Raw genomic sequence first — 22,259 nt, 5'->3', positions numbered from 1 at the left:
ATCCAAAGCTGTACAAGGGAATTGGCAGAGTTTAGTCCATGGCTGCTCCCCAAAACGGCAAGGCAGGAGCATCTCAGGGTGGGAACCTCAGCCCTGGAGAGGGAGAGGCTGGAGCTGCACATCCCAGTGCCTGGACGGCACTGAAGGGACCCCAGCCTGTGCTCAGGGACCCACCAGGGCACTCCAGGGATCCAAGACTGCTTGGGAACCATGCCCAGCTCCTTCTCCTGCCTTTACAACCCCTCCCATGGCAGAGATGGGATAATCCAGCTGGGATAACCCTCCCAACTTAAAAATCTGTGCTGGGATTGTGCCACAAACCCTTCTGGGATGTGGGGCACATCGTCCTGTACAGATGGGACAGGGGAAGCTGCACACAGAAGACCCCATAACCCCGTGACAGCACCATGGGTTAATTCCTGCTCCTGCTCCTGCTCCAGGATGTGGCTTCCAGACCAAAGCTGCCTGGCCAGGAGCCCCTTGCTAAAGGCATGGCTCTTGTTCCCCTGGGGGAAGGATCAGTAAGTGAGCCCAAGAAGGTCCTGACATCCCCTACAGAGGAGCTTTTTGGGGATAATTCTGTCACAGCCTGAGCAGTGCTGAGATACTCCAACACCACGAGTCTGTGTGAGGTCCGAAAACAGATTTTTCCCTTCTCACATTTTATGGGGTGTGGAAATAAAGCCAATTCCCATCCCAGGCCAAATCCCCCAGCCAGATGCCAATCTGGCTCCTGACAGTGATCCTCAAGCTGATATTAACTTGACACAGAGGCAACAGCAGAAATGAGGAATTTGAAGAGCGGGCCTGGGTCCATGCTAGTGTAGGTTTGGAATTTTAGTCCAGAACTTTTGATCTGAAAATTGATCTGTGGCTTTGCAACACACCTCAGGAGCCACCATTAAACATCAGAATATCTAGTGCTTGCTCTGGGCAGATTTTCAAGATATCAGTCTTTCTCTTCCCTTAAAAAGTCCTGGAAACAGCAATATTTCAGGAAACCTTGGTGAATACTGGGCTTGCCTGACCAAACCACGCCAGGAGAAATGAAGCAGCTCTTGGCATGGCCAGTGGCTGTTGTCAGCCACGGCTCAGGTTGTCCTTTTGCCAATATCAATCAAGCAAGATATTTCTTATATTTCTTATTTCTAACTCCCAAAGTCAATCTTTCTTCTTTTTTTCTGCTCTGGGGCTATGGCAGGGGCTGGACAGCAGAGAATTCCTCACCATCCTTTCCTCGGGCTAATGAGGAAATGCAGCAGTAACTCTTCCCTCTGTGTTAAATAGAGGGGGTTTAAGCCATCCCCACATGGCTTCTCCTTACCCCAGCACCCCCAAGAGCATTTTAACACCAAATCCAGGTTACCTGTGGCACTTCCCAGGCCTCAGTGGGGACAAACCTTCATTGTCACCTGCAAATGCCACTTTGTGCATTCTGGGGACTAACGGTGAGAAAATGTAACCGTGCCTCTTTTTAATTTTCTCATCAGATTAGAGGCATGCACATGGCAGGGGTTAATTGCCAGCAACTTTAATTGTTACCCTATGACTCCTGCTTCCCTCGTGTGTTAGTGGCACACAGTCAGGGCTAATAGTGAGAAAATTTGACTGTAGCTCCACCACTCTCTCTTCATTAGGCTAATGGAACACTTTCCTCTCATTTTCTCCCCGGGGTAGCTGTAGGAGTGCTACCTTATAATTGTTGCTCTTACTGTAATTGGCAGTAGTAGGAGGATGTATAATCTCATTGTCTTTCCTGTGCAGTGGTAGATTTATTTATGACCTATTGACAATTCCCAGCCAGCAGCTGTAGCACAGTGAGGGCTGCATTAGCCTTCCCCCCCCAGCAAAGGGGAGACTGCACAAAAGCTGTGATTAACCAGAAAGAACAGGAGCCCAAGATGTCCCACAGGACCAAATGTTAACATCAGCAATGGCAAACAAAGGCACTGCTGACCCTGAAGGGACGTTGGTGTCCAATTCCCAGGATTCACAATGACATTTGTGGGTTCTTGTGGGACATTCTCACTGGCAAAACACAAAGGGTTAAATTCATCTTCAGAGCTGCTTCAGCACATTGACATCAAAAGTGGTCCAGGCTGTCTTCCACACTGCCTTCCACCATAGCTGGGTGAGAAAATGAGGTTCCTCAAAGCCTCCACTTAGCAAAATACTTAAACTTGTGCTTCACTTTCAAGTTCTTGCTTTGGGGTTTTGCTTCACAGGGCCCTAAACTGGTTTGGCAACTGGTTTGGATGACTTCACTTCTCCAGGCTGTAACAGTTTGTGTCATCACTGAACATAATCACAGAGTCACAGGATGGTTTGGGTTGGAAGGGACCTTCAAGCTCATCCAGTTCCAGCCCCTGCCATGGGCAGGGTCACTTCCATAGGCCAGGCTGCTCCAAGCCCTGTCCAACCTGGCTTTGAACAAACCTGATCCTTCCTCCCAAACACGACTCTTGGATCCAGAAGCAGCTTGTAGGTCACAGCTGCTGCTGTCAGGTGGCTGGAAAATAACAGTTTTTCCATGGATGACACCCTGCAAGCAGCTATTTCAATCAGAGGCTGGCAAAGAGATCATATTTATGTCTCCATGTCTTTTCTACCTAGAAGTTGCTGCTCCTTTCATCCCCTGCTCCCGAGGAAAGCTCTTTGCTTTTAGTCACATACCAGTATTTCCATAGCAGCAGCCTCAGACCTTTAGAAAGTTGGGATCAGGGCAAGCCACGAAGCTCTCCAGGCTGGAGGAACACTGTCCTGTGAACAGGCATTTATTTATCCAGTGGTCCCAACAGAACCAGGATCAGGACCTGAGACCCTGATAACACTGGGTTATCCTGCTGCTCCGCAGGTGGAGAAAATAAATAGAGGTAGGTCAGGATCAGAGCTGGGATGAAGCTCATGCAGAACACTCTCATCATGTTTTTCCAGTGGCTGAAATGATGCTCTTTTTTCCTACCTCTCATCCTCAAGGCTGAATCAATCAAAGCAATGCTTGGAAAATCCCTGTGTCTCCAAAACAGGGAGCGCATGAAAAGCAAATCTCTGTCCTCCACACTGTTGGCTTTATTTATTTATTTTCCCATCTCCTCCCTGTTAAAAAAAAATAAAGAAGAGAACAAATAAATAAATAAAGAGGGAAGCAAAGATAAAAATACTGACCCAAATCCACTAGCAAAGCAAAAAATAAAAAAACAAAAGAAAGAGAGAGGGCGCCACAAGATGCATCCTGGTTCTGTGCTCATGCTCACAAGGGTCCTGCTCACCTCCCTGCTGCTCAGCCAGGTCTGTCTGTGCTCCCACCTCTTCCCAGCCCTGGAAAAGCAGGTTTAGGGCTGGTTTAGGGCATTCCATAGCAGGCAGGATTTTCTCTCACAAAGGAATTTGCCAGCTAGGCCCCAGAACGTGACCCAGGTAATGAGCTTTGTCATCGGCGGCGGCGCGTGCGGGAGATATTTTGGGAGCCAAACCAGCTTTTGTGAAGTGCTTTGAACTCAGAGGGGTTGTCTCAGGGATGACTCTGACAGTGAGAACCATAACACCCACTCTGACATATCCAGCACAGTTGGTGGGGTAATCTTTCCCAGGAAAGGCTGGGATTTTCCAAAGGAACATCAATTTTCAGGTAGGATGGGAGATCCAGGCTCTCCAGGGAAGTGCTCCAGGCACCAAGTGAGCGAGAGGTCAAACAGGATTTGGACAATGCTCTCAGGCACTGAGATTCTTGGGGCTGTGCAGGGCCAGGAGTTGGATTTGATGATCTTTGTGGGTCCCTCCCTGTCACTATAGGACACAAGAAAGCACAACAGGAGCCACTGCTATGGCAAGGTAAAAAAGAAGAAGGTTTATTCCTGACTCCAACTTTTATACTTTTCCAAAGGTGACAGTGGATTGGAGAGTGAACGTGCCACCTCTCCAAAGACATTGGACAAACCACCAGTACATCAACTTCCTCCACCCCCACGAAGGAATGCAAAACAATATGTTGTTTATAGAAAACGTGTGGGAAAGTTTTCCAACAGAATGTAAACTCAGAAGGCTTTAGAAAATCTTAAGAATCAGGGTGATACCTCCCAATCCAGGATATTCTGTGATTCTCTGATCCTGCCCATCCAGAGGCAGAGATGCTGGAGATGGGGCTGCCTGTGCTCAGCTGCAGCCTGGTGGGAAACCCATGCATAAGATGCTCTGCAGGAAAAAGAGCCTGGATTGTCCCATGGCAGCAACCCTGGGAGGCTCCATGGTGGCCCTGGGGAGTTGTACCAGGAAAACAAATGGTTCAAAGAGAAACATTCATGGTTTACCCAGGAAGAGATGGACACAAACCCTTCTTGAGCCCTGCATATCCCAACACGTGGAACAACCTGACACAATTGTGGAATCCCACCACTGATCCCACTCCTTGCTCTTTGTCCATGTCCAGGCCCTCAAGCTGACTGCTTGTCCTTCCCAGCCCTGTAACGGGGTCAAGTCACAGAATTCCAGAATGCTTTTGGTTGGAAGGAACCTTCAAGATCATCCAGTTCCAGCTCCCTGCCATGGGCAGGGACACTTCTGCTATCTCAGGTTGCTCCAAACCCCATCCAGCCTGGCCTGGAATACTTCCAGGGATGGAGCAGCCACAGCTTTCCTGGGCAACCTTTTCCAGTGAGTGAGCCTCACTGGATGCCAGTGGAAGTTTTACTTCCATGAGAGGGAAAACCAGCCCTTATCAGCCCAGGATCAGCCCCTGCCAAGAGCAGCACACATGTGTTGATAATACAGGATGGATTTTCCTGTCAGAAGAGTGGTTTTTGCTTATCTTCTACTGCACACAGATGAGCTTATTAAAGCAAAGGAGGTCAGGCAAATGATATAACAGTGTGATCTGTGTGAAAGGCACTGGGAGGTGTTCATTGTGCTGAGACACTCCACTCCTGATGGATTTATTCCCCTTCACACAAAAAGACTCGGCCAGAGCCAAATCCCCCCAACAAAGCCAGGAGCAAGCTCCCCACTAACTTCAGTGTGGCCGAGATTTCAGCATCAGTCCCTGGTTTCTGCAGAGAATATTTAAAGGACTCCACAAAAGGAATTACTACCTCTGGATTCTACGGAAAATAAAAAGAAGGCTAATAAAATTAAAATAAATAAAAGAGTACAGTGCTGACGTCAGGAGGATGGCTTTACTTCTCCAGGCTGTAACAGTTTGTGTCATCATTGAGCATAATCACAGAGTCACAGGATGGTTTGGGTTGGAAGGGACCTTCAAGCTTATCCAGTTCCAGCCCCTTCCATGGGCAGGGACACCTTCCACAGGCCAGGCTGCCTCAAACCCTATCTAACCTGGCTTTGAACACTCCTACCACACTTGCAGCTCTGCAGGAACATGAACAGCCACATCTGTGCCTTCATCCAGCTGAAAATTAACCAGGTTTTGTCCTCCCTTGTTGGAACTCAAAATGTCTCTCAGACATTTTTAGAGGTTCCAGGCCTTGGTCAGAAGCATCTGAGACCCTGGCAGGCAGCTGAAAATAGTTTTTAGATTTTGAGTTTGAGCCATGGAATGAGTTACCAACTTTGAAGGTGGAACGAACAGTCACAAAGGGTTAGATAGGATAGTAGAAGTAGTTACAAAACAGAGGGGAAAATTTTTTAGTATTGTACAGGGGGGGGTTAGCACTTGTCCAGGGGGGTTTTTACTTTGTACATGGGGGTCAGAAGTTCTAAGATGGAGGAAAGTGGCTGATCCTGTTCTTCCTCCTTCTTCCTTGCCTCCATGTTCTTGGTGATGTTGGCACTCACAGATTGGTTTAGAGTAGAAAACCACTTTGTAATATAGGTAGTAGGTATTGGGGAAAAACTGTAACCATGTAACACGTAATGTACCATATAAAAGATAGAAAATCACCATTTAATATAGGTAATAGGCATTGGGGAAAAACTGTAACCATGTCACACGTAATGTACCATATAAAAGAGAGCAGCAGCCCTGGGTGGGGAGAGAAGAAGCAGTCGGGGTCAGAGAGGATGTCAGGGTGTGTGTGTGCCTCTGCCTGAGCTATGAGCAAACCACAGCAGCCCCAGAAGAAAATCTTTTAGATAACTTGAAATAAACTGCCTTGAGACCAGACAACAAGAGGCTGCAGAGTTTTTCTTTGGAAGCTCGGGTTGGAGGAGAGACTTTTCCACCACATGAGACCCCAGACCAAGCCCGGGGTTCTCACACTCCCTCATTCCCAGTTTTCTCCTCTCCCTGACCTGGCTGGCCACAGCTCAGATGCTGATCCAGGCCTGAAGGTTGGACTCAGCCCAGGACTTCACTTCACCTCCTAGACAGGAGATTATTCTCATTTAGGCATTAGCAAGCCCTGACTCCTCACTGGTGAGCAGCTGGAGGTGGCACCCCCTGCAAGAGGCGTCAGATCCAGCAGAAGATGCCTGCCCTGGACTGGCAGAGATAATCTCTCCCTCCCTGGTGACAGGCACCATCCAACGTTATCAAATCCAGCTCGTGGCTCGTGCTCAATCAGCAGCTTATTTAGAAAAGTCAGTTTGCTAATTGAGAAAAGTTTAATGAATTTTTGGTGTACAGGGAAAAAAAAAAAAAAAGATTACTTTATATTACCAATGTGTTCATTTGAAAAATTCATTACATTTATGTATTGTGTTTTCATGTAAATACCTCTGCCAAAATGTATTAGCAAAGAATACAATATTATGGTTCATGGTTCATGTGGTATCTGAAAGGAATAATTGTATAACTAATCAGTGAAAACAAAGTAAATGTTCCTCTTGAGCTTGTACAATAAAAAACTGAATTAAAACTATTCAGGCTCAAAAATGCAAATATGCCATGTTTCCCATCAGCAAGAAAATAAAAAAAAAATTAATATTTTGAAACTCTCCTGCAGTACTGGCTTCAGGTCTGAGGGCCCCAGCTCGAGAAGGATGTGGAGATACTGGAGTGAATCCAGAGGAGGCCACAAACCTCCTCCCAGGGCTGGAGCCCCTCTGCTCTGGAGCCAGGCTGGGACAGCTGGGGCAGCTCACCTGGAGAGGAGAAGCTCCAGGGAGAGCTCAGAGCCCCTGGCAGGGCCTAAAGGAACTCCAGGAGAGGGACTTGGGACAAAGATATGGAATGACAGGACAAAAGGAAATTGCTTCAAACTGACAAAGACTGGGTTAAATGGGATATTGGGAAGAAATTCTTCTCTGTGAAGGAGGTGAGGCCCCAGCACAGGGTGCCCAGAGAAGCTGTGGCTGCCCCTGGAAGTGTCAGGTTGGATGGGGCTTGGAGCAACCTGGAAGATGTCCCTGCCATGGCAGGGAGTTGGAACTTGATGGACTTTCAGGTCCCTTTCCAACCCAAACCATTCTGGGGTTCTGGAATTTGGGGATCCAGGGTCTCTGGGATTTTCTGACAGTCTCATCACAAGGCACTGTCCTAATGTTTGTTCAAACCACTTCCCTTTCCTACAGCCCCACCAAACAATTCAGGCCTGGACTTGGGTAGCTCATTTTGGGGGTGGTTTTTAAATGCAACTTTCTCAAATGATCCCTCCAGTTAGGGCAGAATGGGAACAAGATTATTCATCCACAGGAACAAGCCCAGGGTCTCTCAGAGAGCAACCTGCTGTTGAAGCATGCTTTGAATGCATCCAAAGCAGACAACTGATGCTGGCATTTGTAATTCCACTTCAATCCCAGTGATTTCCCATCCATTTCTCTCTTTTCATGTACACATGAAGCTCAGACTGGCAGCATGAGACAGCTTTTCTCAGGGATGTCTCAGGGATCCCTGTCCTTACACAGCCTGCTCTGAAACCCACAGATCAGAGCTACACCAAAATGATTTTTGGGAAGCAGAGGGTCTGGGTGAGCAGCAGAGCCCATGGAGTTGGTACAGCAGGGCCACAGCCTCTGTGTTTTCCAGAGGGCAGGGATATGCTGCAAGCAGGTGAGGAGACAAAAAATCAAGGGCACTCCTCTTGACTCTGAGCACTCCCAAAAGTAGGGGAAAAGGAGATTTTCTCATACTAGAAAGAATTCAGTGGGGTCACTGCTGCTGTGTCTCTGTTGGACCCCAAGACCTCAGACAATTCACAGTGGAGCCTCCTGAACAGGATCCGCATGTCCTGACAGCAAAGAAAAGAATTTTTAAAAAGGGAAGGGAAAGGGGAAAAAATCCACTTGGTGACATTCTGATTTTCACAGCCAATTGCCAACAGCTTTTTCCTCACTCAGTACAAGCAGCATTGATGAGCTTTCACCTAGGCTGCCAGCAGGGAAGGGTTTTGCTACTCCCTCAGCAAAACCCCAAAGAGGAGAGGCAGAGGAGATGCAGCACCTGCAGCAGAGGGTGGGAGATGAAGAGCACCTGTCGCCCTGATTTTTAAGATTTTCTAAAGCCTTCTGAGTTTACATTCTGTTAGAAAACTTTCCCACACATTTTCTATAAACAACATACTATTTTGCATTCCTTCGTGGGGATAGAGGAAGTTGATGTACTGGTGGTTTGTCCAATGTCTTTGGAGAGGTGGCTCATTCACTCTCCAATCCACTGTCACCTTAGAAAAGTATAAAAATTAGAGTCAGAAAATAAACCTTCTTCTTTTTTACCTTGCCATCGCAGTGGGTCATGTTGTGCTTTCTCGTGTCCTATAGCGACAAGCACCCAAAGCTGCTCCCCTGGGCAGGATGAGGCGGCATTCCCAGGATAAATAAGAGCCTCTCCCCAGGATCAATAAAGTCATACACGATGCCCTGTGTGGGGTGACACGAATCCCGTAACTCTTAACGGCTTGGGTCTTCCAAACCTCACCCCAGCCCAGCCGCTGCCGTGTCCCTTTTCCCAGAAGCAGGCTCATTCCCGAGGCACGGCGTTAATATCCGCTAAATTATTCACTGCCTCGGGGCACGCACCCCCTGCTCTGAGCCGGAGCTGGCTGGCAGCACTCGGGAAGGCTCTTACAGCATCCCTGGGGGCTGCCGCAGCATCCCGGATCGCTGCGGCTGCGGGGATGGAGCCGGCGCCTTCCCGGCGGGGCAGGAGGAGCCGCCGAGCCCCGCGGGCTCCGGGCAGCGTGCACTGGCTCTGTGCAGCCACGAGAGTGAGCCTGCACCTCAGCTTTGGGAAAAAGAGATGCGGTGATGCCACAAACTCTCCTCCGCTGCAAGAGAAGCGTTCTGGCTCTGCTCTCCTCCCTCTCCTTAAGGACCAGCTGTGGGAGTCCAGAGCATCCCTGTGGCTGCCCTGGCAGGTCTGGGACCCTGGCAGGGGTCAGGAACCCCCCTGGACAGAGCCCCCAGAGACACTGGCTGTGATCTCTGGCCATGGAAAAGAGTTTTCAATCTTACAGCATGAATTACCAGCTCTGTGTGTTCCATATAAGTAACAATTAAGTGTGGCATGGGGGCAAAAGTAAAATTTTAGGATTCTAGATTAGGGGTCCAAAGGGGACAAGATGGAGGAAATTGGGTGTGCCTTGTCCTTTTTCTCCTTCTTCACACCCTCCATGTTTCACTGTGGTGTTGGCATTTTTCTGTTGGTTCAGGCTGGGGACACACTGTCCAACGTAGGTGACAGATATTGGCACGTTATTGTAAATCCAGCCCAGGGAGTTTCTGGTATTTAATGTTTGTCACATCCCACTGAGGGCAGAGCCCCACACGCTGCCCTGCAGGACAGAGCTGGGCAGGGCAGCAGAACATGTGAGAGATCAACAGAATAAACAACCTGGAAACCAGCACAGACCAATTATGGCTTCTGCTTTGGCAGTGGGGCTGACAGACAGAGACTTTTACAATCTCAGAATCATCAATACCCCAGATTCTGACAACCAACCACGACTCTCGGCTGGAGGGGAAGATGAGGATTTTGGGGCAGGCACTCTGCCGGGTCTCAGCTTCTTTTTTCTGCCTCTGTCAAGGTCGGGACTGAAGCACTTAAAATGATGTTTTGTGTTCAGACTCAGGTGTTTGTTATTTCTTATCTATGTTACAGTTCTGCAGGATTTCACTAACAAGGTACAAAAGGACTAACTATCTTTCTTTACAAGGTCTTTTAAGGCTAAACTGTCCAGTTAAGAAATTACACCTAAATTATTTTCACTTTTAACCCAATAACAAATCACTCAAAGTACACAATGTTGACTTTTCTGTCCAGTTACAAAATACCACCCAAACCCATAGAGAAGAAGGAAGAAGAAGGTAAAGAATGACCAGACTCTGCCCTAAAACCTCCATCTTGCTTTATAACTATTACTATATTCTAAAACCTTAAACTCTAAATTTTCCACCCTGTGAAATTGCACACTTCTAATCAAACTATACATCCCTAATCCCAGTGCTATCAATCAATTTTGGAAGCCTTCTTCATGGCCTCAGGTCAAATGTAGCATTTTCTTGAAGGTCTGTGCCCTTCAGCAGAAAGTTTAAAATTCTCAGCATCCAGGGATCCAACAGCAGCCTTCTGTTGCATGTCTGGGTAGGCATTTTCTGCCTCAAGGATGTTTTTGTTTTCAGGCTCCTTAAAGCTGTAAATTCCAGAGATGGGTCCCTGCATCTGCAGGGTGAGGTTCTTCTCCCAGATCTTTAAGAGGTGTCCTAAATTCATCCTTGGCGGTGCTGCATTAGTTGTTGGACTTGATGACTTTAGATATCTTTTTCAGCTTTAATTATTCTATACTTCCATGATCTGAGCTGGTTACTCAAAGTCCAGTTTCTTTATTATGAATATGCATCCCTAGGACAAGACCATCCAAATGTCACCCAGTGACTGCAGGATGAACACAGACCTCAGGATTAAAAAGTGTCTTTCAGTGCATGTAAAGGGAGCCCAGGGTGTTTATTCCAGCTCTAGGGCTTGGTGCCTGTAGACATTGTGCTTGGACAGCCAAACTGATCTAAAAACTCACTCCTGTTGTCTGAAACCTGCTTTCACAGAATCACAAAAGCATTAGAGTTGGAAAAGATCTATAAGATCATTGAGTCCAGCCTTTAACTGGTCACCACTTTGTCAACCAGACCAGAGCCGTGAATGGCACATCCTGTCATTTCTTGAACACCTTCAGGGATGGGTATTCCATCACTTCCCTGAACAATCCATTTGAATGTTTGACAACCGTTCTGTGAAGAAATTCCTCCTGATGACCAACATGAAGCTCCTTGAGGCCATTTCCTCTTGTCCTGCCTCTTTATTACTGAGAGGAGCCTGACCCCCCCACAGCTGTCCCCTGCTGTCAGGAGTTGTGCAGAGACACAAGGTCCCCTCTGAGCCTCCTTTTCTCCACATGGACACATCTGGACTCCTGTTCACCAGCAGCACTGGCTCCTTTCCTGCTGGGCAGCTTTCCAGCCACTCTGCCCCAGCCTGGAACACTCCATGGGGCTGTTGTGACCCATGGGCAGGACCCAGCCCTTGGCCTTGTTGAACTTCACACTGTTGGTCTTGGCCCATGGATCCAGCCCACGCAGATCCCTCTCAGAACCCTCCTGCCCTCCAGCAGATCAGCTCACTGAGGCTACAGGGAGTGCATGCAGTGAGTCCCTGAGTCCACACAGGACCATGGACACCACTTACCCACCTGGGAATGGCTGCTCTGGGCATGATTTGATGTCACATCCCTTCAGCATCAACCCCCACCCCTCACTGCAAGTGCTCTGTTCTGCCAGGGTCCTCTGAGTCTGCTTGTGCCAGTTTCTGCCAAAAGTAGGAGGTGGTGGAGCAGTGAGTCAGTGCTGATGGCTTCTCCCTCTGCACAGATGGGCAGCCTTCTGCAGCCAGCACCAGCTGCGAGGCCCAACACAGAGGGTTTTGTGTGCAGGGGCTTGGGAGCAAAGCTCTGAGCCTTTAAATTCACATCCAGACCAATATCAGTGCCTGCTGACCTCCACAGGGCTGGGAATTCCCACTGCCCCCAGCTCCATCAGGAAGGCTCCCAGTGAGGAGCTGCGGTCTGGTTTGGAGCTGAGCACTCCCACATCCCCGGGAATTTGGACAGAGCTCTTTGGGAGCCACTGAAGGAATCGAGCCCAGCTGCCAAGTCTTGGGCTTGGTGTGAAGCTGATCTCCCTCCCAGCAAAGGTGAGGAGAAGATGGGTCAGGGCTGGCAGCAGCTCCCTGTCACCTTCCATTTGTGAATGAAGACCTAACTCTGCCAGCAGGTGCCATCTGCACCAGCTTGGACACAGCCATGGCTCCGCACGGCCTCCAGGAAAAACAGGACAGCCAAGACAAACACTTGGTTCCAAAAGTGCTCACAGCTGACATATTGCTCATCTGAAGGCCAAGGAACCTCCTGGTCACTGCTGACTGCTCCAAAACAGCACCAGTGACCAGTTCTACCTCTCCATTGCTCTTGACATCACATGTTCTTGCACAAATACATGATAGGTTGGTCATGTGAATGTTCATGCTGTGAGAATATGAGAGCAGAGAACATTTTGGAAGCTACCTGGCTACTTAAAGTCTATTAGTAATTCTGATGGTATTTTAAAAAAATAAATTATTAAAGCATAGATTTTCCCTTCTCTGCCTAGTGGTTTGTTTATTTTCTTGCATTTTGCAGGGAATTAAATTCTTGTCTCCATGGAGTTATTACTACTCCCACCCAGATTTCTTTCCTGGACAGGTAATACCCACCAGAGTCTATGATTACATATATATGGTTAATTACTCTTTCCCATGTTTATTATTTGGAACTTACCAAGACAGAATTTCCCTGGAGTTTGCCCTACAGTCACCAGGAGTGTGGATCCGTTCTCTTCCCTTGACACAAATATTTAGGTTAAACCATCCCACTTAACTTTGTGATACCAGCAAGCTGTAGCACCTCAGAAATCCCCTTTTTTTCTGGGCAGTTCCTGAAGAACTTATCTAGACCTTTAGGAGATCCTACTCGATAACCCCTCTGCAGTGAAAAATGACCATTGTTTCTGTATTTTCTCTCCTTTCTTTAAACAACTAGAAGTCCCTGACAGGGCTTTCATCTTACACCATAATAAAGTCATTTCTTTAAAAAATGATTGCAAAAAAACTTTCTGCAGTGACTGATCTTCCAGAGTCTCCAGTATATCCAAGTATCCCAGGGGATCCCTGCCAGTTTGCCTGCCACAGAAAGAAAAGCTGCCAGGCTGTGGTTTCCAGGGCACCTCCTGCCTCTCCCAGCTCCACAACCACACTGATCCAGACTCATCCAACCCACACTCGATTTTTGTCTTGCCTCCAGCACTGGCCAAAGTGAACATCTAGAAAAAGTACAGGAGCAGGATGAGCATAAAGTGATGTTTCCTATGATATTCTCTCAGACTCCAAGAATTTTCCTCTTGGGAACTTCCTGGGCCAAGTACTTGCAGATAGCTGGAAACCCTCAGTTGCTGCTTCCCTCTGGTTCCCTTCAACACACATAAAGAGTTGTCATTTCCAATTCCACCTTATCTACAGCCTTTTGCCACGCCCCTGTATGTATATATGTACATATACCCCTCCACATCCATAAAGGAACCAGAACTGGGGTACCCAAGGATTTATGACTTATGGATTTCCATCATGACACAACAGTGTTAAAATCTGGTGCCACATTTACCACTTTCCAGTTCTCTGCTAAGTATCACCACATCCAGGAGATTTCTTGGTTACACTTCTGATGCTTATTTTTTTCTCTTTAAAAGATTCAAATTCAAGCAGTTTGACATTTTCTACCCTGAACATTTCAGAGGATGCTGGAAAGCATCCAGTACTCATTTTATCACTTTACTTTTTGGCCAGATTTCAGTGTAGTCTTTTTTCTTTTGCACAGAATTAAAAGATCACACAACAGGTTAGTTTTCCATATGTTTCATTGTTTTAAATTATTAGCTTAATTTAGGCTCCTTTGGTGTTCTCCTTTCACAGACTTTGCAATCAACGTGTTTACTAGCAAGTGAAGACATCATGAATGTATGTGTGTATTAGAGGGTAAATGCAGAAATTACATTCTGAATTCACTGACACGAGCACTCACCCCTACAACACGGTTTTGAGAGTTTAATCAAGAAACAAAAACTTGTGAGCCCAAACAAAACATCTTGACTTCCTCATTTCAATTGCTAAACACTCACCCAGGCTGCATGTGAATGAATTACCGACCCCCGAAATTATGTGCATAAATTATTTGGCAAACAAGTCTGAGTAATGAACAAATGTGGGTGAATTGCTGTGTTGGGGAAGAGAAAGTGAGGCATGATTCATTCAATCACCCACTCGTTATGGCTGAGTCTCCAGGCTCAAATTAGGCAATAATCAAGGATCCTTCAGTGCGGGGCTGGAGTGAGCTCAGCTGGGCTGTCAGCCTGCAGGCACAGGATTTGGGAGTTCTGTGTGCTGGAGCCAGTGTCTGCAGTGTACAACACTCATCCATAGTGCTGAAGTGCCCAGCCAGTCCTGGTGCAGCCACTTGGACACCCCTCATGCATCAGGAAATTGCAATTCTTGACCTCACTGCAAAATCATACATCTCTGGGCCAAATAATTGTCAATCCGTGGCCTAAGCCAGACTGATTGTTCTCATGTAGTGTAAGCAGGGTTCACACTGGTAGAGAGTAGGATTAGATTGGATATTAGGAAAAAATTCTTGGCTGTGAGGGTGAGGAGACCCTGGCACAGGGTGCCCATCCCTGACAGTGTTCCAGACCAGGTTGGATGGGGCTTGCAGCAACCTGGGATAGTGGAAGGTGTCCCTGCCCTTGGCAGAGGATTGGAACTGGATGGGCTTTAAAATTCCTTCCAACCCAGGCCACTCTATGGTTCACAGGTGAGAAAAGCTCACCATGTCTCATCCCTGATTTTCGGTACTGACACTGGATACCATCACCTGAAAGTGTGGAAATGATGCCCAGACCGACTTGGATCCAAACCTCTACTCCCATTTGTAATTTTAGGAGATGTTTGAGTTCTCTACCTTTTGAATTAGGCTGGCTTCTGACCATTTCTTCTTTTCCACTCACACTTATTACTCCTTTGGGTTTTGAGGTTTGCATGGGATATTTGTAAACCTTGTTCTTGATGAAGGATCTGACAAACTTGTGCCCAGTGTGGCCAATATCCAACAGCTGCTGTCCATCCAAGCATGCCCTCAGCCCCACCTCCTGCTCTCTGAGCCAACAAAACACACAAAGTTCAGCTTCCCAACCTCCCAGCTGTCCTTTGCCCTCACCAGGCTTGTGTTCCAGACCTCTGATGTTTTGGGCAGAAGCATTGCACTGCCTGTGCTAGGCAGTCACTCTGTGCATGCACAGAGCAAAACCAACGTCCTGAGATGATCCAGGAACCAAGGATCAACAAAACATCCTCTGTCCTGAAGCTTTGTGGTTAAAACCTCACCAGTCAGACTTTTGAAAGAAAAAAGAGAGTAAAAAGTGCCTTGTTATTTTTCTTTGCCTTTGCTGAGCAAAAGTGACTTTCCCAGGGAATTTTATTCCAACCATCCTCCTTCAGCCACTCCTGATTTCCAGAGTATCAGTAGCAGGTGGTGCAGAAGACACTGCCAAGGCTCACTTGGAGGATATTTTTGAAAGCATTAAAAAATTCCCTTGAACTATTCTGAGCACTGCAGGCAGCTCTTTTCTGCCTCAGAAGGGAGTGTGGAAACTTGGGTTTCCTCCCCAAAAGCAAAATACCTCTGCTTATCTCTGGCCCTGCATGGGCCAACTGAGCCTCAGTGTAGAATAGGCACTAGGAGCTGGATTCCTCCCCTGGGGAAACCAGAGCTGAGTTATTGTTCAGTAGCATCAGGAATTGATTCAGTGTGAATGGGAGAATAAAAAACCCAGGCAAAACTATGAGATCCCAGCCAACAATACACTTAAACCCGCATCTAAGCTTAAGGTCATGAACAGTCCCATGTAAAACACCAGGATTGGATGTACTGGCCTTAAGTGCATAAAAATGGGTTTATGCATGCACAGTAATAAATTTTAGCAAGGATGGTGTTTTAAATTGCCTAATTCCCTGCAGCACTTTGGGGTTTCTGTTTCTAGTTATCTCAAATATCTATGCCATGGTGAAGGGAGAGTGACAGGTCCAGCACTGGTGCAGTGGTGTGGATCAAACAGGAGTTTCACTTCCTAGGCCAGCTATTTTCCCTCTGCTCCCTAAGGGAATCCTGTTGAAAGGGAAATTTGTCATGTAAGAGAAGAAAGCAACAGTTTTGTACATCATTTTACACTGGAACACTGATTAATACCCAGATAATGTAACTTTTACTAAATTAGATTGGCAGCCACAAAATGCTTTGTTAATTCTGTTTTCAGTGCTCTGCCAGTGACATTAATGTGAGTGATATGACCTGAGCTTCTTGTTGCACCTTTGATTCTGTGGTGCAAAATCCTCTTCAGACAATCAATTATTATATGGCTGGCGTTTTAACAGAAGCAGAATACAAAAAGGCCTCAAGAACTTTATCTACTCTGTTCCTCTGTAACAGGGCAGGGATGAGCTGAATGATTTTTGAGAGGTTTCCATGATAACCTCTCTAGGAGTTTATTGCAGGACACCACTGTTCATACAGGTCACACATTTTTCAGAATTCTCCTGGTCAGTGCACATCTCTTACACCTTTCTGAATCTCTGAAACACTTTGCACTCAGCTCTTTATAACTCCCTATTTACAATATTTCCTTATCTTGTTTATGTCTTTCCCAACAAAAGTCTAACTAATGTCAAGACTCACAACTTGAATGTTTTCCCCTCTGTCCCAAAGCCTGTTACTCTGCCATGGAAGGAAATGAGGTTGATTTGACATGATTTGTTCTTGACAAATCCATGTTGTCTTCCTCTAATCTCCTTGTCCTCTCTTACATGCTTAAATATTGTTTGATTATTTGTTCCAGGATTTCTCAGGAAATTGAAGGTAAACTGATGTGTCTGTAATTCCCTAATTCCTTTCAACCTTCCCCTTTTTTACTATATTTCCATCCTCACCTTCAGATTTTTTAAGGTACTTACTCATCAAATATTTCATACCTTAGAGAATCTATAAGAAAATCAGGAACTAGTAGAAAACATTCTAAAAAAGATGATCATATTTTAATGACCTGAATTGCTACATGGTATTTTAATCAGCTTTAGGCAGATTATTATTGGTGTTTGGATTTGGTTTGCTTTTTTTCCAAAACACTGCAGTTTTGGTCTGTCTCTATTGTACAGCTTTCAGCAAGCTCACTTAGAGCATCCCATGATTTTTTAATATGCTGTAACTCTTCTCCTTGACAGCTATAAAGCAAACCCAGCTGAAGTGGTCAGACTGAGCCTGACACTGCTGATGGCTGTTCCTGCAAGAAAAAAGGCCTGAATTTCCTGCCACTGTGCTCCTTTCACACAGTGAAGTGGGATGGGTCAGAATGTGTGGGTGAGCAGTTCATGCAAGGAGATCAACATATTGACTTGCCCAAGTGCAAATCCCTCCTTGTGCAACGCTGGGAGCAGGGAATAATGATGGATGAGAAAGCCAGACATGCCCAAGTCTCACAGCACCATCCCTGCTGTGCCAGGGCTGCTCCCAGTGCAGCTGAGATCAGCTGAGATCTGCTGCCAGCATCAGCTTTGCAGCCATACACTGAGCTTTCCTGCAAGCCACACTTGCACCTTCCCCCAAACTCTTCCTTCTTTCCCTGTTCTCAAATAAGGTTTGGGAAGAAGAGAATTGTCTCTCGTTATCCACAGTGTGGTGCATAATTTGTAATTAATCATTGCCCATCAGCTTCCCAGGCCAAATGCCAAGCACAGTGGAGTCAATCCTCTTCCATGAAATCATCTCTGAAGCAGCATCTCTGCTATTAAGTGCATTTTCACTGGGCTTCTAAGCACATATCAAACCTGGGTTCAACAGAAAGAGATTTTCTTTGCTCTTTGCATTGTTTTTTCCAGTACTACTGAAGGGCACTGTGTCCTCAGGAGACAGGGAGAAGTACAAGTAGTCTTGGCAGGGTAGCAGAGAGAAGGAAACTTCCTGAAAAGCTTAAGAGCACCTTATCAGAAGGAGAATGGGTTTATAGACACACCTTTTCCTCCTGCTGAGTCATGATTTCTTCCTGCCACTGACAGTAGACAGGGAAAAAGCAGCCAGCTCCCAGTCAGCGATCAAAGACTCACATGATTTCACTTATAGGATGAAAAAAGAGGTAAGACCAAGAAATGAAATAAATATTGTCATGACTGACTCATCCTTCACACATCTCTGGTTTGTATTCCTTTTTTTTTAACCTGTCAAACCTCTCTCACTGTCGTTTCACACTTGGTTTCAACACAGCTACAGAGGTGGAGATGGCAATTCTCCTGCTTATTGATCTTGACATGACAAATCCTTGTCTCACACAGAGCAAAATGTTACTGCTGTCAAAAGAGATGCAGGCGGTGACTTTTGTATCTTCCTCTGGTAAAATAAACTGGATTATGGCACGGGGTCAGTGCTGTGGGAATTGCAGATGCTGGAGTGCTGTACAACACTCCCCTCTTGTGATTTCTCTCGTTACAACACTCCCCAAACCGCAGCCTTTCCCCATTAACCTCTTTTACATGGCAGATTCCCTCCCTGAGCACCTCCCTGCCCTCAAACAGCCACTTTCCTCAGCGGGAACTGAACAACACTATTTGAAGCATACACATATATTTTCATTTTCCTGATTTCCTCCTTCCCTGTGCCTGTAACCCTGTGTTGCTTCTTGCATGATTCTCTGTTTGCTGCTTCAAGAACCTGGACAGACCTGGTATTCCCACCTCTGCCAGCACACATTGCATTTCCTCTCTAAATGCAGAGTTCAGTGCAGAAATTTCAGACCTGCAGGTATCTTTGCTATTCCCTTGTATTTATTGGAGCTGCAGAGGACTAGAGCCAGGCTGCTTCAGTGGAATGACAGCATCTTTGCCCACACAGTGCCTGTCTCTAAATTTTGAAAGCATCACAAAAAAAGGAATCAGCACATTCCTGCTCACCATGGTTTGCTCTCAGGAAGTGGCAGAGCTGGACACTGCTCCAGAAGGGAAGGGAAGCTGGGGACTGAGCATGGCAGCGAGGTGGGATGGGTGGAAGAGGTGAGGACACCAGGGTGGCCTGGCTGTCACAGCACAACCCAACACACCTGAGCAATGCAAGCAGAGACACCCTGGTGACAGTGACCAGGCTCAGCTGAGCCCAGACAGCCCAATAAGTCCATGAGGAAGCACAGGATGAAGCAGGAATGTCATGCTGGACCTATCTTGATGCCTCAAGTTTTAGCTTTTCTATTTTCTTGATTCTGTGCTGCTTTAGTGTGCAATTCTGAGATTCATCTTAGGGGATGGTGAGCTATTTTCACAGAGTAGGGAGACAAAACAATTCCTGCTCCAGCTGGGGACCAAGGACAGATGATCCAAATCTCAGGCCCAAGAGCACAAACAATGTGGGCTGGAGAGAGAAAAACCAGCAGGATGGAACTGCCTGGGCTGAAGCTGGAATTGGACAATGAACTCCAAGGTGCCAATGGAGCAGAACTTATAAAAGTGTGACACCCAGTGACCAGCTGTTCATTCTGTGACCATTTTGGTTCATCTTGGGTGCAGCCCTGGCTGGGCTCTTGTGTTGCCCAAGGTGGATCCATGGAGGAGATCCTTTTAATAAATCCCTGCTTTATTCTGTAACTCTGTCCAGCCTCTGTTCTGGGGAAGTCTTCACAAAGCATCAATCTCAAAGCTGACCTTGACCCCACATGGGCAAACCCCAGGATGGGGAACACCCTCAGGGCCTAGCCAGTCCCACAAAAAAACTTTTATTTGCCCATGTGAAAAAGCAGATTCGAAAATATATAATTTATTTTTATTTGGACAGGTGGAAAGGAAAAATAGACTTAATTACTGCTTTGCTGGTGTGCTCAGAACTCAAGTAAGGCAGTCACCATTATGGGTAACTTTTTAAAAGAATGTTTGTTAATAAGTGAAGAACAACAGAGAACTTTTCAGTTCTACTTCCATGTCACACACTCATGTCAAACTACTTCCCCTTCTTTGAGAAAAAAACCAACAACTTCTTTACTAAGCACTGACCTTCTCCTATATTTTATTGTCCAGACTAAGTACAGCTCGATATTTTGTCCCAGCATCCTTATTTCTGGGGCAGCTGGGATGTCACCTTGTTACCACAGGGAGTAAAGGCAAGTTTAGATGTCCATTTTCTGCTATAAAAATACCTTGAGAGCAACTGTGAAACTAAATCAAAGTGTAGGTACTTGCCTTAAGCATTGAAGAGAAGAGGAAGACAACCAGCAGCTCCCTTTCTTCACACAGATCTTGGAACTACGTTTCCAAAGTTTGCTAAGTTGATGTTTTCTTAACAAATTAACCGTGGATAACTCCAAGGTCACAGAGTTACTGAACAAAGAATGACCAACAACAAGGTCTGTGTCTGAGCCCCATCCCTGCCACAGAACATGTGGTTTGTGGTAGGCAGTGTGCTCACAGCTGAGGGATGCTCAAAAAGCAGCGAGAGGAAAACTAAGGAGCAAAATGTATCTAGAATTAGGGGGGAGAATAAAAAGGTGTGGGTTCTGGATGAGAACATGCACTTTCAAAGCAGCTGTTTTCATAACAGAGAGGAGAATTAAGACAGCCTTAAGCAAAGTAGGAATTTAGACTGAGCATATCTCAGCAGTAGCCACAGAATCATAGAACCATGGAGTGGTTTGGGTTGGAAGGGGCCCTGAAGATCTTTTTTATTCCAACCCCCATGCTATGGACAAGAACACCTTCCAGCAGACCAGGCTTTCATGATCATTTAGATCATCTTCACCCTCTCTAACAATGTTTCCTGGCCTGGACTGTCTTCTTCACACAGACATCACCCTAACACGTGGCTCTGACTCTCCCAATCCCATAGCAGCTATATGGCAAGTGAGAGCAGAATTTGGGCCAGTCCTGCCCTGACATTTGTTTGCTCTTTCTGTTTAAATTACCCCAGGCCAGTGAACTTGTGCCAGAGGAATTCCATCGGGCCCACAAGGGTCCTTTGGTGCCTGATAACACACACACAAAAATAAAAATGAAACCTTTGAGCACAGTTTTGTATGTGAACAACTCTGTGAGGCAGAGAGAAGTGTTTAAAAACAGATCTGCAGAGCACAAAGCCAACATGGATAGAGACAAGATGAATTAACCTTTCTGAATCATAGAATAATCACAGAATGGCTTGGGTTGGAAGGGACCTTAAAAATAATTTTGTTCCAACCCCCTTGCCATTGACAGGGACACCTTCCACTAGATCAGGCTGCTCCAAAGCCCATCCAACATGGCCTAGGACACTTCCAGGGATGGGACAAAGGAGACTTGGAAAAGAATAAATAAATATAAAAGGATTCAGATATCAATTCCTTTCTCAAAATTTCAGTATTTCTATAAGTAATTACTTTGAATAAAAGCCTATAAATCCCTCAATTTCCAACAGGTCTTCTACTATTTTTCCACTTTACTTCAGCATTAAGCACTTAGTAAACAGGAGGCTGTAACCCCACACTATTTATTCTTCCTAACTAAAGAATCCTGTTAGGACATGTACAGCAGTTCTTGGTTTTTACTTTTAAGCCCAGACCTATCACTTCCTCGAAAACTAACTGTAGCAAACAAAAATGAGCAAGTCTTATGAGGGGCCTGAAAAGCTTCATGTGAGAAAAGGGAAAAAAACCCACAATTTCTCTACATTTTGAGGGGCCTTGTGTGCAATTAATATAATATTCACATCTAAAGGATTGTTTGTTGCTGCGGTATCCAGCAGCACTCTTAAAAGAATTTATTTGAGGCAGAAGAGCAGCAGAGATGGCTCGAGAGTCTTTCAGCCTTGCTGAGTTTCCACTGTTACCAGTCACACAACACAGCCCAAGGCTTATCCAGGCAGGAATGGCATCCCTCATGCAGCTTCTGGAAGGAAAAGCAACAATTCCTGCGCTCTAATCTGCAACAGAGTGTCACCAAAACACCTCTGGCTCCTGTCCCCAGACTAAACACAGCTGGGACTGTCCTTGTGGGCAGCGCCCGTGCCTGCTCAGGCTTGGGCTGGTCAAACAAAACCCAGAGCAGAGAGTGGCTGTCCCCTGTGCTGGGCACTGCTGAGGCCACACTGCCAGCCCTGGGTCCTGCAATTCAAGAAGGACATTTCGGGACTGGAACAAGTCCAGGGAAGGGTCTGGAGCACAAGTTTGATGAGGAGCAGCTGAGCGAGGAGACTCAGGGGGGACCTTGTGGCTCTGCACAGCTCCTGACAGGAGGGGACAGC

The sequence above is a fragment of the Lonchura striata genome, chromosome 5 (assembly GCF_050655825.1).
Source record: "Lonchura striata isolate lonStrDom1 chromosome 5, ASM5065582v1, whole genome shotgun sequence".
NCBI lineage: Eukaryota > Metazoa > Chordata > Aves > Passeriformes > Estrildidae > Lonchura > Lonchura striata.
Note: the sequence above shows the minus strand (reverse complement) of the source record.